The 15,782-nt window shown below is 40.1% G+C and overlaps 1 pseudogene; it reads right to left on the reverse strand.

Annotated features, from left to right (window-relative positions):
- Window positions 1-13,692, reverse strand: part of LOC149768575 (uncharacterized) — a 52,139-nt pseudogene extending 38,447 nt beyond the window's left edge.
- Between the last annotated feature and the right edge of the window lie 2,090 nt (window positions 13,693-15,782).

Consider the following 15,782-nt stretch of genomic DNA (forward strand, 5'->3'; position numbering starts at 1 on the left):
ATCTTTTTTTTTTGTGGAAGGGCCCTCGGTTGATGCCCTAGGCGAAGAGAGAGAGGAGATCTTCCCGATTTGGTAGGGTTTTTATCACCCTTAAACCTCCCTTCCGATGGATTCGAGAGGGGGAGGAAAAATTTTGAAACAGGGGAGGGAGATTACTCTGATCGGGAGACTCCCTCCCCCTTTTTCCTGTGTTGGGCCGCCCTTACTCAGAGACCGGCCCAACCCAATGTGGGCCTTCACATAAATAGAACAGCAGTCTTTGTCAAATGTAAAAACATGACCTTCCTGTGCTTGACATGAAATAGAAATCAAATTTCTGCTAGCAACAGGTACATAATAACAGTCTTTAAGTAATAAACTAAAACCAGACGGTAGTCGCAGAGGGTAGGTGCCCACAGCTACAGCAGCAACTTTTGTCCTATTGCCAATCCGAAGGATTATTGCACCTTCCACCAGCCTTCTACTTTCCTTTAGACCCTGCATAGTAGTGCACAAATGAGCACTAGAACCAGAATCTATAATCCAACTAGAAGTAGAGAAAATCGTAAGGTTAGTTTCAATTACGAGCAAGTCTAACATACCTTTTGAAGGTGTGTCTGCCTTCTTGTTCTTCAGGCTCTTGAGGTATGAAGGACAGTTTCTCTTCCAGTGGCCATCGACATTGCAGTGGAAATATTTTTCTTTGTTATTAGCCTTTTTCTTTTGAACTTTCTTCTTTGGCTTCTTGTCTTTCTTCTGCTTTTTTACAGGCTTCTTTTTCTTCCAAGTAGACTTTCTCTTGAAACCAGAAGTCACCTCAGCAGCAAGAACATTGCCCCTTGAACCTTTCAAGGCTCCCTCAGTAGTTACCAACATGTTTAATAGTTCAGTCTTAGTGCATTCAATCTTATTTATGTGGTAGATTACTATAAACTGTCCAAATGAATCAGAAAGGGATTGCAGGATCAGATCTACTTGCAATTCCTTGTGCATGTTCATTCCGAGCTTCTCAAGCTCCTCTAAGTCCTTGATCATAGTCAGACCGTGATCATGGACAGACTGCCCTTCGCGCATCTTTGCCTTGAAGAGTCTCTTGGACACTTCAAAACGAGCTGTGCGACTCTGCTCACCATACAACTCTTGCAGGTGTGCCAGTATGTCCCTAGCAGTCTTCATATTCTCATTCTGGCATTGGAGTTCATTGGACATGGATGCTATGATGTAGCACTTGACCCTAATGTCATCGTCTGTCCACTTTTCATACGTCACACGCTGATCAGCGGTCGGACGTGCTGGTAATGTGGGGATATCATTGTCGAACACATAGCCTATTTTCTCGCAACTTAAAATAATTTTGAGATTTCTAAGCCAGTCTCTGTAATTAGTACCGGTCAGTCGGTTGGTCTCAAGAATACGGGTCAAAAGATTTGAGGCTGACATTGTGATCTGTAGAGAGTAAAGATTCTAGTTAGATTTTTGTACTTGATCCTAATTTGTTCTAGGGTCTTTTAGAACAAATATACCTCCCACTATTTTTTCGAATTCCTCACACTCCCCTGGTAGGAAAACGAAAATCCTACACAACTAGGGTTTCTAGTGGGTACTGCGGTCCCACTGATTTATATGCCACCTCACCTAACAGTTATTGATGACACATAAATGGATGAGTGTATAACTCTTATACAATGCTTCTCAAGCATGTTGCAGTGCTACTTGGTCTCTAAGTCATGTAGACCTCACCTAACAGTTATTGGTCCCATTTCTTAGTTAAGTCAGACCCACCGTATAACCATAGAAATAAAGTTGTCATTGGGTCCTCACCTAACAGTTATTGGTGCCCAACCCCATCTTTATCCCTACAACATCACATGTCTATAGAGAGGTCCAGCCCTCCGATGCAACTTGCCCACTGTGTCCAGCCGAGACAAGTCAACATCAGAAATACTTAACAGCTCTACTACGGTGGAAGACCTATGGACTTAATATTAGTTAATCATGTTTTAGTGTTTGCAACTTGAGCTCTTCATAAGAGGTAATCGAACAATTAGCCAAGTAAGCAGGTGGGAGGCTCCCCTTACTCAGAGAGTAAGGTCCTAATTAAGTAACCACCTTTCATGCTTTCCTAGACACCAATTAGATCAATTAATCTAATATGACTTGCTCATGTTGGTTCACTCTCAACTTGATTGAGGAGGTTTTAGTTTAGGTCTCATTGGGATTGGTCTACTAGATTGCATCATATGTAAATTTATGTACCCCGCTCACATTCACATCACATGCAAACGGCACATCGCAGGCAGTTATAATTGCAGTAATAAATAAAAACTAAATTTAAATAGGTGATGATCATGGATTCTAATTAGGTCATATTACAAGCACATGCACGTCAATCGATCAACTGGTCTTCAACTCTTGAATTGGTCCCGAGCCTCCTTGATTCGGTCCCTGATCAACTCTTGATCCAATCGCCATCAACCGCTCAGATCGCCGTTCATCTCATGTACTGTCTTCGACTTGATCGTTGACATACATTACATCACAGAAATACAAACAGATATATAATAATAATTTACATCTCTTTTAGGAGGCACGCAGGCTCCTCAAAATATCAAATAAGATGCATGCAAGTATCTGAAAAATTACATGACATTACAGATCACATCGCAGGTCTTTACATTTAATACCAAAAGGGTTTGAATCCTATGATCATCACCACATGTAACAATTATAATTTTCGGATCTGAAATATAATTGACTACGTTATGACATGGGTTACTCATCATGCTAGACATGATTCTAAACTTTGTAATCTCATTAACAATGCAATAGAATCATCAACTTATCTCATAAAAATCAGCATGCAAAAATCAGCAACCCTGAAATTCTGTATGCAGAAAAATTTCAGCATGCATAATCTTTCAATTTTCAGATCTTATACGCCTTTTAATAATTAATCCTAATCTTAAACTACAAAGCCTAGGCTCTGATACCACTGTTGGAAACCTGCCCATGTCGTAGAAAATTTAAAAAAATTTCAGATGTAGCCGAAGTGGCATGCGCGGGATCAACGTTCATCTCATGAACATTATTCAAAAACCGTTCGTAGATAGATTAGGATTAAAAACTTTTTAACTAATTATGAAGATTAGATATTCACCTTGTGCGGGTAGATGATCACCGCAAACTGAAGTTCATGGTTTAGGATGAAGGTTCGCTTGAAGCCGTTCACGCATCCGGCCTCTACGGGTATCCACACGAAGCAGAGGACCAATCCAAACACTCCAATCTCCCTGGGATGCTAGCTCCCTTGCAGAGATTGGTTTTGATGGCTGATCTCCTCCCTTTTGATCAACCCTTGATTGTGCTTGGGAGGAGGAAGAAGAAGGATGAAACTTGAAGAAGGATCAAAGCACCTTGCAGCCTTTTTCTTCCCCTTGCGTTGGATGAAGGAAGGGAAGAGGATGAGGCCGCCAACACCACCTTGTTCTTCCTCCTTGCTTGCGGCTGATTCAAAGGAAAGGGAGAGGGGCTCACGGCTGAAAACAAGAGGCCTTGAATGCCCTAGGTGCTGCTCCTTGATCCCTTAAATAAGCAAGTGGAGCTCCTTAAAGTTAGGAGCTCCCTTGAAAATTTTCCAAAAGGGGCGCCAACCCCTCTTGTGTTGCCACACCAAGGAGAAAAAAGCGCCCCTTCCTCATGGTTAACCCTAATCCTCCTCTAAGGGGGATTGGGATGCCCTAATGTGGCTAAGCCCTAATCCAATTAGAACTCATTGAATCATGACTCAATTGAACCCTTCAATCCTAATCTAATTAGGAGTCATCTTGATTCATTAGATTAATAATTAATTGGGACTTAAGAAATCCTAATCCAATTAGGATTTATTTAATTTTAGTCCTAATCCAATTAGGACTCTAATTTGAATCCGAAGTCCTAATCCAATTAGGACTTCTAGGAATCCTATTCTAAGTAGGAATCCAAATTGAATTCAAAATCCTAATTCAATTAGGATTGTAGGAATCCTATTTCAAGTAGGACTCTCAATCTTACTCCAAGTAGGACTCCCAGTCCTACTCCAAGTAGGACTCCCAGTTCTAATCCAATTAGGACTCCAGAAATCCTACTCCAAGTAGATTTTGTATTTAAGTCCAATTAATTAATTCCTATTGTTTCTTCTTCTACTGATTATCAATTGAATTGATTACTCGTGATTCATAATCACATTTCAACCATCGGATCGGTCAATACCTCTAGTGTGTGTGATCCCATAGGTTCTATTCTGACTGGTAATAAGATATATTGCGATCTCTATCACAATATCATTGAAAACTCCTTTCAATGGGTTGGAACAGTTCCAACTCAACTCATTAGGATTTATTGATCATCAAGATATTCCCTGTGAGTCTCACCATCCACCAGTGACACCTATCAACATTTGTGGCTATCCAGTAGAATGGAATGATGAACCTCTAGGTGCAGTTATCGTATGATACAGTCCTTCTATCATAGATCCCTATAGGATGGAGGTCATGGACAACTCGTCAAACCCCATCGTCTGTCATATGTCAAGATTTATTCGACTTAAGTTCGAGAGTGGAAAACTCTTTATCCACTGTATATACTGCCCTGGCCGCTTACGAACTCAGTCTTATAAATCATATAGGATCTCTCCTTATCTACCAAGGTCGATAGATTCCATATAGGTGCATACCCTACTCCTACAGTGAACCTATTGCAGCCAATCTACACTGCATGGACCCGTATGTCTAGAGACCATGTATACGTGCAGTCAAACTACAATAACCTCATTGTGAGTAGCCGAAGCACCGCAGGTCAAAGGAGCAAGTCATTGATGAGTGGATAGACATCCAAGTGACTTCTTGTCTTGGTCACGCTCAGTACCCTTGTTCTTTAACAAGCACTTGCACTATTACTTCAGTGTCGCCACACTGTGGACTCGAGTCTCGTCCATCCACAAGAAAAGCAATGTGTGCACTGATCTTATCGGATCGATCACCGTCCTCATGATGATCCATCGATCAGGAGCATTTAGAAATTAATCACCAATGATACATGGCTCAAATTCTCAACTCTTGAGAATATGCATCATCATCTTATTAATTTCTTGGACGATTCATAGACACATAAACAATATGAATGAAAAAGATGCCTTTTATTTATTCAATAATAAATTCAAGTACAAAATTATGTCCTAGAATTAACAATGTGTCAGCCAGATTGGCTTATAGGGCATACATTTAACACCTTACACCATCAACCTTTGGCTAACCTATCATCAGTCCACATTGATCACAAATATACTTGGATACTAAATTGTGCTTTAATGTAATATTATTAGCCCAGCAGAGCATGTTATACACCCAATGGATTTGCAACAATTAGCAGATATCTGATTACATTAACTCTATAAATCTCTCTTGCAACATCATCTCATCATTAAACTGACATTTCCAGAGGAACATCTACTTAAAATATATTAAAGAAACAGGGCCTGTATCAATTAGCTATGTATAAACCTAGTCAGGATCACCTAAATTGGCTCAATTTACTGTTCAAGCAGCTGGATTGTTATGAGGAGATGTAATTGAATCACTTCCCAACTATGCGACAAACATAGTTGCAGAAATGTCCCATACTTCGATCTTAGCTAAAGTTCCTTTTCAAAAAGTGCTTTGTTTTTAGCTAAAGTAAAGTGAAAAAATATCAGAACCTGTATACACATTAAGTATAGACCAGAGATTCTGAAGGAAAAGTTTACAAAGTACAGATCTGCTGCTCCACTTCTTCAAAACAAATCTCATCCAGTATGCATGCAATACATGGTTAGGTAGTGATTGATGTTAGGAAGTATGAATATTATTACAGAACAGCATCTTCTGGACTCAAAGAACAATAAAAACATTCATTAGTTTAATCATGTATGTACCTACGTATGTGCAAGAATAGGGATGACACTTCCTGAATGTGGTTATAGCCATGGACAGCAATATTTCTTTATATGGAAGAAAATATGTATTGCGCCCAAAAAGAGAAATTACATAACAAGAAAATAGGTGCCCAAAATTGGTGTAAGCATTGTCTTAACCATTTGGGTCAGATTTATGAAAAAAGAACTATAACTGTTACTGGAAATTGGACCCGGGAGCGGCCGTCGGCTGAGAAGGAGGAGCTCCTGCGTGAGATGGCGGGTGGCGATCCATCGACGGGCGGCGTCCTCCGAGAGACCTGCAAAAAGCCGGTGGCCGGGGTTTCCGGCGTCGGCCCTCCGATGCCTAAGTCAGAGGGGGGCAAATGTATGGGGGGAGAGGAAAAATGTCTCCGGAGTTTCAGAGTCCAACCCCCTCTAAGATGGAGGGGTTCTCCTTTTATAGAGTGGTACAGGATTACCTGTGATGTGAGGGGGTGAACGGGTTACCGTCATGATTGAGCATGTCGTATGAATTAATGCACGATCGTGTAAATTAATGCATTGCCGTAGGAGATCAGGTCAGAGCCAATGAGTCGTCGTGGCTGATCGGACGTGGCCGAGCGGGTCAGCTGTTTGTCGTGAGGGGCTTGAGATCCGTAGATAGCATGCGCATTAATTGTTGAGTGAACCGGAGATCAGCAGAGGCCATGCGCATTGATTGTTGACAGCGGTAACAGGGCATGGTCTCTGGTCGAGCTGCAGAAGGATGTAACTGCGGTGAGTGGATGGTAAGGCCGGGCTTCCGAGGTCGAGAATGTTGAGGTCGGGTGCCCGGGTCGAATGTCTCGAGGTCGAGCGCTTGGTCGGGCGCCAGGCTGGGAGTCTCGAGGTCGAGCACTTGGTCGGGCGCCAGGTTGGGAGTCTCGAGGTCGGGCGCCTCTGGAGCCGGAGCGTCTTCAGGTCGGGCGCCTTCAGGTCGGGCGCCTCCAGGTCGGGCGTCTTCAGGTCGGGCGCCTCTGATCACGTGCTGGCGATGTGCTCACGTGCTTTGGAGTGATTTATTTTCTCCCAACAATAACCAAAATTTATAGGAAAATATTAAATGTAAGAGAATGTAGGCAATATAATTATCTTACAATTTTAATTAAATGAAATGTACTGGAATGAGTGTTCAAAAATTCTCGTGCAATAATATTCATACATGTTTTACAAAAGATAAGCATTTTGATAAGAAACAAATCTATATTTGCAAAATCCTCCATTTCAAAAGAAGAAATTATTTCAAATGTTGCTCCCATTTCAAAAGACACTAACAATTGAAAATGTACAGAAGAATAACTGATGAAAATCACAAAGAAACACACTCTAAGAAAGAATTAAACCACATAAATATTCATATATTGTCCAAAGATGATAAAGGAGGAAAAGAGATTTTTTCATTACTATGGGCATAATTTGCATTTATCAGATAAAAATAACTCATGGTAAAATAAAGAAGTAAGCATAAATTCTTCTCATTGTACCTGATAGGAAAGTTCTCCAAATACAAAGCAATGTCCAGGCACTGAGTATTCTGTACATTAATCCCAGAAATCAAGGACAGCTGTTATAGAGGATGCATCTTGGTTAAAATGGGCTAGTGGAATATTAGTACATCATAAAGTTGGGATTGCAGGCTATGGTTACACTGTTACAGACTTACGGTGTTGTAAAGCAATTCAGCATCTATATACCTACTTGTACTCTACAACCAAAATTATGAATCAGCACACTTATATTAGGTGGGGCTTTCACCCGTCCTACTTTCTCGAAAAAAAACAAAACTATGATATTCAGCACATTTACAACTTACCATGCACTGCAAGAGGCAGATCATGATGTACACGAATTTGTAGATAACAGAATCTAAGAAACCGATTCTGATACTAGACTAACAATAGTATTCAATGAGATCAGTTTTCAAGTTGAAATACATGACTACGGTTTTCAGGTTCCTTGTTATGTTTCTTAATAGAGAAGCAGAAAGATTTGCTTGACTTCAACACTTTGAAAAAGAAACTAAAAGTTATAACTGTAAAAGCCAAAAAAAAAACCTCATACCACATCAATAGGAACAAATACAGCCTGGGCCGCAACGAGAAGCTGCCATGCCTGCAATTCCATTCGCTATGGCAGCCTGTACTGGTTCAGAGAGCTTAAATGGTTCGACCACCAGCTTGAGCGAAGCTACTTTTGTTGTTTCCAAAGAAGTAAGGAAAATAATGCTGACAGGAACAGTGCCAATGATAACTGTGCCGAATCCACTATATAAGCCTGGGATACCATCGACCTTTAGAATATTTTTGTGCAAATGCATTATTCTGTGCAACATTTTTTGAAGAAACCTGTATCTTGGTCTTTATGACAGAAGTTGGATCAAGGTCTGCTGAACGAGTCGGAACCGACCGGTTCAGCTTGTACCGTACCAGTACCAGCCGGCATCGGTACGATACAACTATAGAATTCAGTTCTGACGCCAAAGGGGTCGGAACCGAGTGGTTCCTTACTCGTACCGGTGCCAACCGCACCAGTTTGCACTGGTACTCGCAGTTCGCACCGATACTCGCAGGAAAGAAGAAGAAGAAGAGGAAAGAAGAGGAAGAAAGAAGAGGAAGAAGATGAAGAAGAAGAGAAAAAGGAGAAGACTACCTGTCAAAGGGAGGAAGAAGACCTCTCTTGCGGGGAAGAAGACTATCGGGCCTCTTTCTTCTACCTGAGTACCTCGCGGGGAAGATCTCCCTTGCTCGCTGGAGAAGGGGGAAAGAGAGGAGAAGAGAGGAGGAGAGAGGGAAAGAAAAGACAACAGAAAGAAGAAGAGGAGAAGGAAAAAAAGAAGAAAAAAAAGGAGAGGCCGAGGCAGCGCTCGCGCGCGGGGGCGCGGGCGCGAGTGGGGAAACGCATTTTCGACTCGCGCCCACGTGCGTTCCACGCGGTGCAAACTATGTGCCCACGCACAGCGCGTGGTTCCCCATGCGAGACAACGAGCCGCACCACGTGTCTATGCGTAGCGTGCAGGCTCGCCACGCGGGGCAGCCCGCGTGGGCTTTTAATGCCACTCTGTGGCATAACACAGCGTCCGTGCGTTTTCTTTTTTTTCGAACCGGTTCGGTACCAGTACCGGTTTCCACCGGCACGTTGGTTCGGTCAGTACCGCATACCTTGGGCTGGATACAGGGCCACTATAACACCACTAAAGAGGCCAGCGTACAACTTGGTTTTGTCAAGCCTGCAGGATTGGATAGAATAAGTAAGTGTGTGGACTTGGTTTAAGCACAAATGTTGCACAAAAACAGTTTTTAGAAACATACACATTAATTTCAGTTATATACTAGTTATGATGGAAGGCCTTTGAATAAATAGCACAAGCTGTATGAGTACTTACATGGTAGTTTAGTTTTGTGAGGATTCATTATTGGTGGCAGCACAACAGAATATGTAAAACACAATAATAAAAGTAACAAGTAGAGCACCGAAGAACATTCCTGATTGTCTTCAAGAATAAGTGAACAACTATGACAACAGTATGCACATCGAGAAGCAAAGAAGAAAATAATCAGGGAGGAACTGAGCAATGAAACAGCATTCATTATATCCTTCACCAATTTATAGAGCTTTTGGCTGAAACAAATCACATATTTAAAAGGTTGACAGGTAATAAGAGACAACAATCTTTTGAAAACAAATATAAAAGTAAACAAGTAGCATGAAAGAGAAGAGTGTGACTAAGAGTGATCTGATTAACTCAAGAAATGAAGTTTTACACCAGTAGCAGTTTATAAGCAACAAATTTGCTAGATATTACAATTAACAGAAGAAAGAAACCACGAAAGCAATACAAAATTGAACAACATGGACATGGGGATAACCTCAATATATAATCAAGTCATGAAGTCAACACTAGGCAGCTGACGTATACAATTTATTTTTTACACAAAAAAAGAGTATGCAATTTACATGCATGAGGTTAATCTTAACCACAAATGGTTTTCCATTTTAAGCCAAGTATGATGTGCCATGGTTGGAGAATGTTCGAGAAACCTATTTCACGTATAATTATCAATTCATTGTGAGTTGGTGAAAGATTCTTTGCCTAAGCATCTTTAGGCAAGATAAAGGCAACATCATGGATGACATTGTCAAAAGGCATATCTGCCTCATTGGTCACAAATAGCAAGCTCATGAAACTGAAGGACAGCACTCTTAACAAAGCAGAAAGAAGGCAACATGTTTATTCCTTTAAAAATCATTTCAAAAAACATCAGGATCGAATGGGTAGCTTTCTATCATTTTACAAGAACAAATGTTTGTTCATAAAGATAGCGCTTAGGCATTTCCATGCATGAATCTTTTTGAGAGCACAGTTCCATGCTCCCATCGTCCCACCCAAATTCAACTCTTGCAGCAGCTCTTGGTCTAGAAAACCTAAAGTCTGATAATATGAAAGAGATGTAAAAAGAAATACCATCTAGACCTCAAAGCTATTTCCTTCCATATCAAAAACAACCTTTCTAATTGTTCATTCAAAATCCTATTCCAACACAAGAGCCTCACTTGTTAACAAAAATGCACAGCATTAGACAGTTAGCTTATAGCCCCTGACCAGGACACAAGAAGTAATATTCAATAAAGTAGACAACCACATCGCACACGATCATCAAATATTCTCTATCTTCAAAATTATACTACCTTCGATTTTTCTTTTTTAATAGTCCTTCAAATACAATGAATAGCAAAAGAGCTGTTCATAAATCCAACATATTTTATATGTCTATGTGTGTGTGTATATGTAAATTTATGTTACCTACCCACTCCATTTTTAAGCTGTCTGGAAGTGTTGACACTTCTGGACATATGGACATCACACAGCATGAAACGCTGCACCTGAACACTCCACTTTGAAGTGTCCTGCTAACAACAACAAAAAGTGTTCAACACTTGGCACTTTTTTTTTCTTTAGGAGTGCCATGCAGGGGACTCAGAGTTTAGGTGAAGCGTCCAATTATTGTTGACACTTCAAGCGTAGTGTCCCTATGTTCTTAGTATAACATATCAAGATTACATGAAAATTTTAAGCAAAATGTCGATGTGATTTTAATATGAAACTATCATAATTATATAAACACTTTTAAGTGAAAAATCATTATGCTTTAAATATAAATATATCATGGTTCGTTATCAATTTATGTATCTCAACATATCGTAAGTAACTTTAAGTGTGCCTAGCAAATAGATTAATTAACTTGCAATCTCACAGCTATCACTAATTTATTTGTTGGCATTTATAATTCTATTTTTTTGAATAAGCATCAAAGAATCACAAACACATGTGTGTACATATGTAAGTATAATATTTAATGTATATGTATGTGTGCTTGCATGTATGCATGTGTATGTTATGTATGTCATGTCTCTATTACTAGATTTTTGGAGCATGTGCTTGTGATGAAAACCAACTGGTAGATTTTGGATTCATTAAATGAAATGGTTCAAAATTTTACCAACCAAGTTAGTCAAAACTCAAGTAGAAGCCTTACAAAGTGGTCCTTCGTGACTCAACCCACCAATTGAACATGCTTGGCCAACTTGAATAAGTACCAAAACAAATAGCTTTGGGGCCAAAGTTCCATTCTTAAACAATTGGTAAGAAAAGATTGCAAAGCAGATAAAAATCTGTTGCGTGGTTTAGGTAAAGGAAAAGCTCACAGTTAATTATTCTAGAAAATGCATATTTGTTTAGATATGAGTTAAGACAATGTAAGGAAGATGTATAAGCAAGTAGTGATTTATGTCATAAATGGACATATTAACTGTATTACTTATTATCCTCATGAATTGAAACAGACTACAGAAGTTATAATGAGCCGTCATTGGTTTCACTTCTTTGCTTTGGCTAGAAAAGAAGACTTGGGTTCAGAAAGACATTGCACTGGATGAAAAGTAGGATTTCATTTAAGACAAACTGTAAAGAACCTATACGTAGTCATGCTACTTTACTACTTTGAAACAAATTGGTAAGAAAAGGGGGGTATATTGTATGGGTATGAGTGAGTGAGAGAGAGATCATAGGCTATGGACAAAGCAACAACAACAAATATGAGATAAGCATGATAAAGATGACCAAAAAAGGATCAAGGTTAATTTGCTTCAAATGATTGGAAAAGAATAGCTTGGAAAGAATGCATCTAAAGAAAGTGTTTTGGACTAACAAAATAGTTGCAATGATCAGCGATGTCCAAAAGACAAAATCAATGGAAAGGCAGGCATGCAGAAGGATCTGTGGAAGCTTATTATGATGAAATATCTACTTAGACCTATATGTTTCACGAGCTGAACCTAGTGATTAGAAAACAGCTAGTTAGATATTTTTGAAGGCTGCAGCAGCACTTAAGGAGTGAAATTGCTAGTCTTCTTTGCAGTTAAACAACTATTTCTACTTATGGGCACAGGTTCTCTGCACTTGATCCTCCAGCAAAGTTATGATTTTGCCGTACAATATACTATCCTGACAAAAAAACATTCATTTCTTTAGTTCTTCTGCAATATATTCTTCATCACCTGTGGTTAAAAAGCAAGAGCAAAAGGTGGTCTACCGGTTCATAGATGCGAAGAAACAGCAAAAACGAATCAATGAACAAGATACCAATAGCACATAACATTAAACCAACAGAAATGCAGGATACTATTTACTCAATGAAAAGAAGAAAAAAGGAATTAATGAAAGAAAAGAAGAAAAAGAATTGATGAAAGACTAGTCTTAAACAACATATGAATGCATCAAGCAATAACTAAATTGGGAAAAATCATCACCAACGAAATCCAACAGAAGTAGCAACTTCTAAGAATCAACACGCAGCAACTTCTTATAAGCTACACTACATAATATCTAATATTCAAAAAGAAAAAACAAAATCTGATCTTATGATGGAACTCAACCAACATCGGCATGATCGCAAACAGAAGCAATCTGGAAAATAAGAAGCCAATATTTTCAGACATAACAGGAAAGCTGAACTACAAAAACATGTTAATGAGAACTTTCATCAAGAAAAAAATTAATGAGAACTCTATCGGATGAGTGAACTGATATCAGAGAAAATATCATATGATAAGTCTATAAAGAGAAGAAAGAAAAGAAACCCACTTTTCATAAAATAAAAAAAAGAAAGAAAAAGAAAAGAAACCACTGAAATCCTCGTTACGTGCAAAATAAGATAAAAATTACCGTACAAGGAAAAAAAAGGGACACAAAGGACCAACGTGGAAAATGTATTGCTCTGAAAAATCCATCAAACCAATTAAAATCTTGATATACGCTAAAACACGATGAAGAATACGGTGCAAGAAGAGATATAAAAGGGGGAAGAATGAAAACAAACAATGATGATAAATTAAGCACGTAATCAAAAGAAACGATCCAAGGAAACGAATCAAGGATCAACGATTACCGAGAGAAAAAAAAACGAAAGAGAGAACGATCCTTACTTGTCCCAATTGATGTCGGTTTGGTCGAAGGCGGGGACCTTGGGAGGAGCGATCGCCCTCGAATCGATCGCTTTCAAACGTGGCCAAGATGAAGGAGAATGGAGGGAAGGAGAGACGCCCTCGGTTTCCTTTTGAGACCAAGAAGTACTCGCGAAGGAGAGATCGCACTCGGTATTCGTCGTGCAACAACGTTCAGGGCGCACTACAATATGAGAGAAGATTGACAATGCTGCGTCAGCATATTGGATACAGTGCTTCCCCATCTATTAGGTTGCCATGTGCCGAGCTTCTGATCATTATCTATTTTGATCCCTACAACTTCTAACTCCAATTATTGCAGCCCTTTTCACTGCTTCGAAAAGTTGTGGCTTTCGTAACTTCAATCTTAAAATATTATTCGGGCCTAAGAGACGCCGATGAGAGAAAATGCCATACAGAGAGGGCCTAGGAGATCGTCGGTGCAAGGAGATGCTATGCATGGAGTTTCTCGCAAGTTGGAGCTCACCAAACGACCATCATCAAGAGATGCCATACAGAGTCCAATGTATCAGGAAACAGAACAGAAATACTCATCACAAAAAAATTTACCTTTCCTAGCACTTTTTAGAGCCTCTACCGATACTTATTCTGACGCTGACGCTTTCAAAAGCGTCACAAAAGCATCAGCTAGGTGAGAATGAAAATTATTTTTGCCGACGCTTTTGAAAAGCATCGGCAATTATAATGGGACCTTTGCTGGTGCTTTAAAGCATCGACAATACTTATTCTAACGACGTTTTAAAACATTATTAGAATTATTATTTTTAAAAAAAATAATTAAAAGGCCAAATTAATTTTTTTGGAGGCAAAAAAAAATCTAGATCTAGTCGGAGAGAGATATTAACAGAGCCAATTTTCGATTTCCTTCTCCATTCCAATACCAGGATAACCCTTTTGATTCTTCTTTTGATTAGCTAGAGAGAGAGAGAGATTAGCTAGAGAGAGTTCCTTTTGATTCTTCTTCTTCCAATACCATAAGATAGATAACCCCAGCAAGTTTTTTCAAAAAAAAATAGACAAAGAATAACACAAAAAGAACAATTTATATGATGTTTGTTTTACAAATTACAGTAGAAAGCATATTACAACATATTTACAAATTACAATAGGAATAACACAGGATAAACAGAAATATTACAACAAATTACAACATACCCCCTAACCCCAATCACAACCTCATCATCTCCAACCTCCGCCTTTCCTCTTCTCGCTCTCGCGTCGGCGGCGGCCGCTTCTCGCCCTAGCATCTTCTCGCTCTCGTGTATGTAGCTACCGAAGAACCACCTGAAGCTCCCTTGGCGGCCAGAGATCAACGGAGCGTGGGGCCAGTGCTCGTGGTGATGTTGCCGGAGAAGAGGGTGGCAGATCTGGTCCGGGCAGCGGAGACATACGCCAAGCAGGGTCCGGACGACAGAGCGTGGGGCCGCCGATAATACGCACTCCCTCCTCCTCTTTTCCTCTCTCTGACCCGCACTAGGGTTTCCATTGATTGGGGGCATTTTATAGCAAAACTTGGCCTCCAACGACGCGCCCCCATGGCCTCCGACGACGCACCCCCATGGCCTCCAACGATGCAGCTGGGCGTCATCTTGGACCATTAGATTCCGACGACGCTTCTCAGCATCGTCTAGCCCAAGCTTAACCACACCACAATCACAATATTAAGCCTTAACCAATGGTTTAGAATGTGCAGTAGAGAGTTGTTTGATTTTTTTCCTTTTTTTTTTTTGTAGAAGAAAATGAGCTGCAGCTTATAAGCGTCGTACATTACAACTTGTAAGAAAACCAAAGAAAACACCAAAGATGGAAAAGTAGAGTGTTGAAACCAGAACAGTGAGCCTTTGGCTCCCGACGATGCTTATAAGCGTCATCTTGAATCTTTGGCTTCTGACGACGCTTATAAGTGTCGTCTTATATATGGTTTAGGCCATAGAATTTGGACGACGTGTTTAAGCGTCGTCAGCTAATTTTCCCATTGGCCTCCGACGACGCTTAGAAACATCGCCTTATAATTTGCTTGGACGACGCTAATAAGCATCGTCTTAGTTTGATTCCTGCCGACACTACTAAAAAGCGTCAGCAAATTTTGGCGCTGGAGCCAAAATTACCGACGCTTCTATCTAGCGTCGGTAGGCATATGTCGGCAGTGACCCTTTTTCTTATTATGACTCAATTCTTCCACTGCCCGACCATCATCAGGAGATAGAAACATGATCCAGTCTTTGAGAGATAGGGCTAGGCAGAGAGTGAAGGAGAAGAGCAGAGTCAGGCAAGTTCTATTTGACCTTTTCAGGTCCAAGGTGGACGGAGGACA

Source organism: Phoenix dactylifera, chromosome 1, assembly GCF_051530095.1.
Source record: "Phoenix dactylifera cultivar Ajwa chromosome 1, Ajwa_hap1_PhDact_Kaust_v1.1, whole genome shotgun sequence".
Classification (NCBI taxonomy): domain Eukaryota; kingdom Viridiplantae; phylum Streptophyta; class Magnoliopsida; order Arecales; family Arecaceae; genus Phoenix; species Phoenix dactylifera.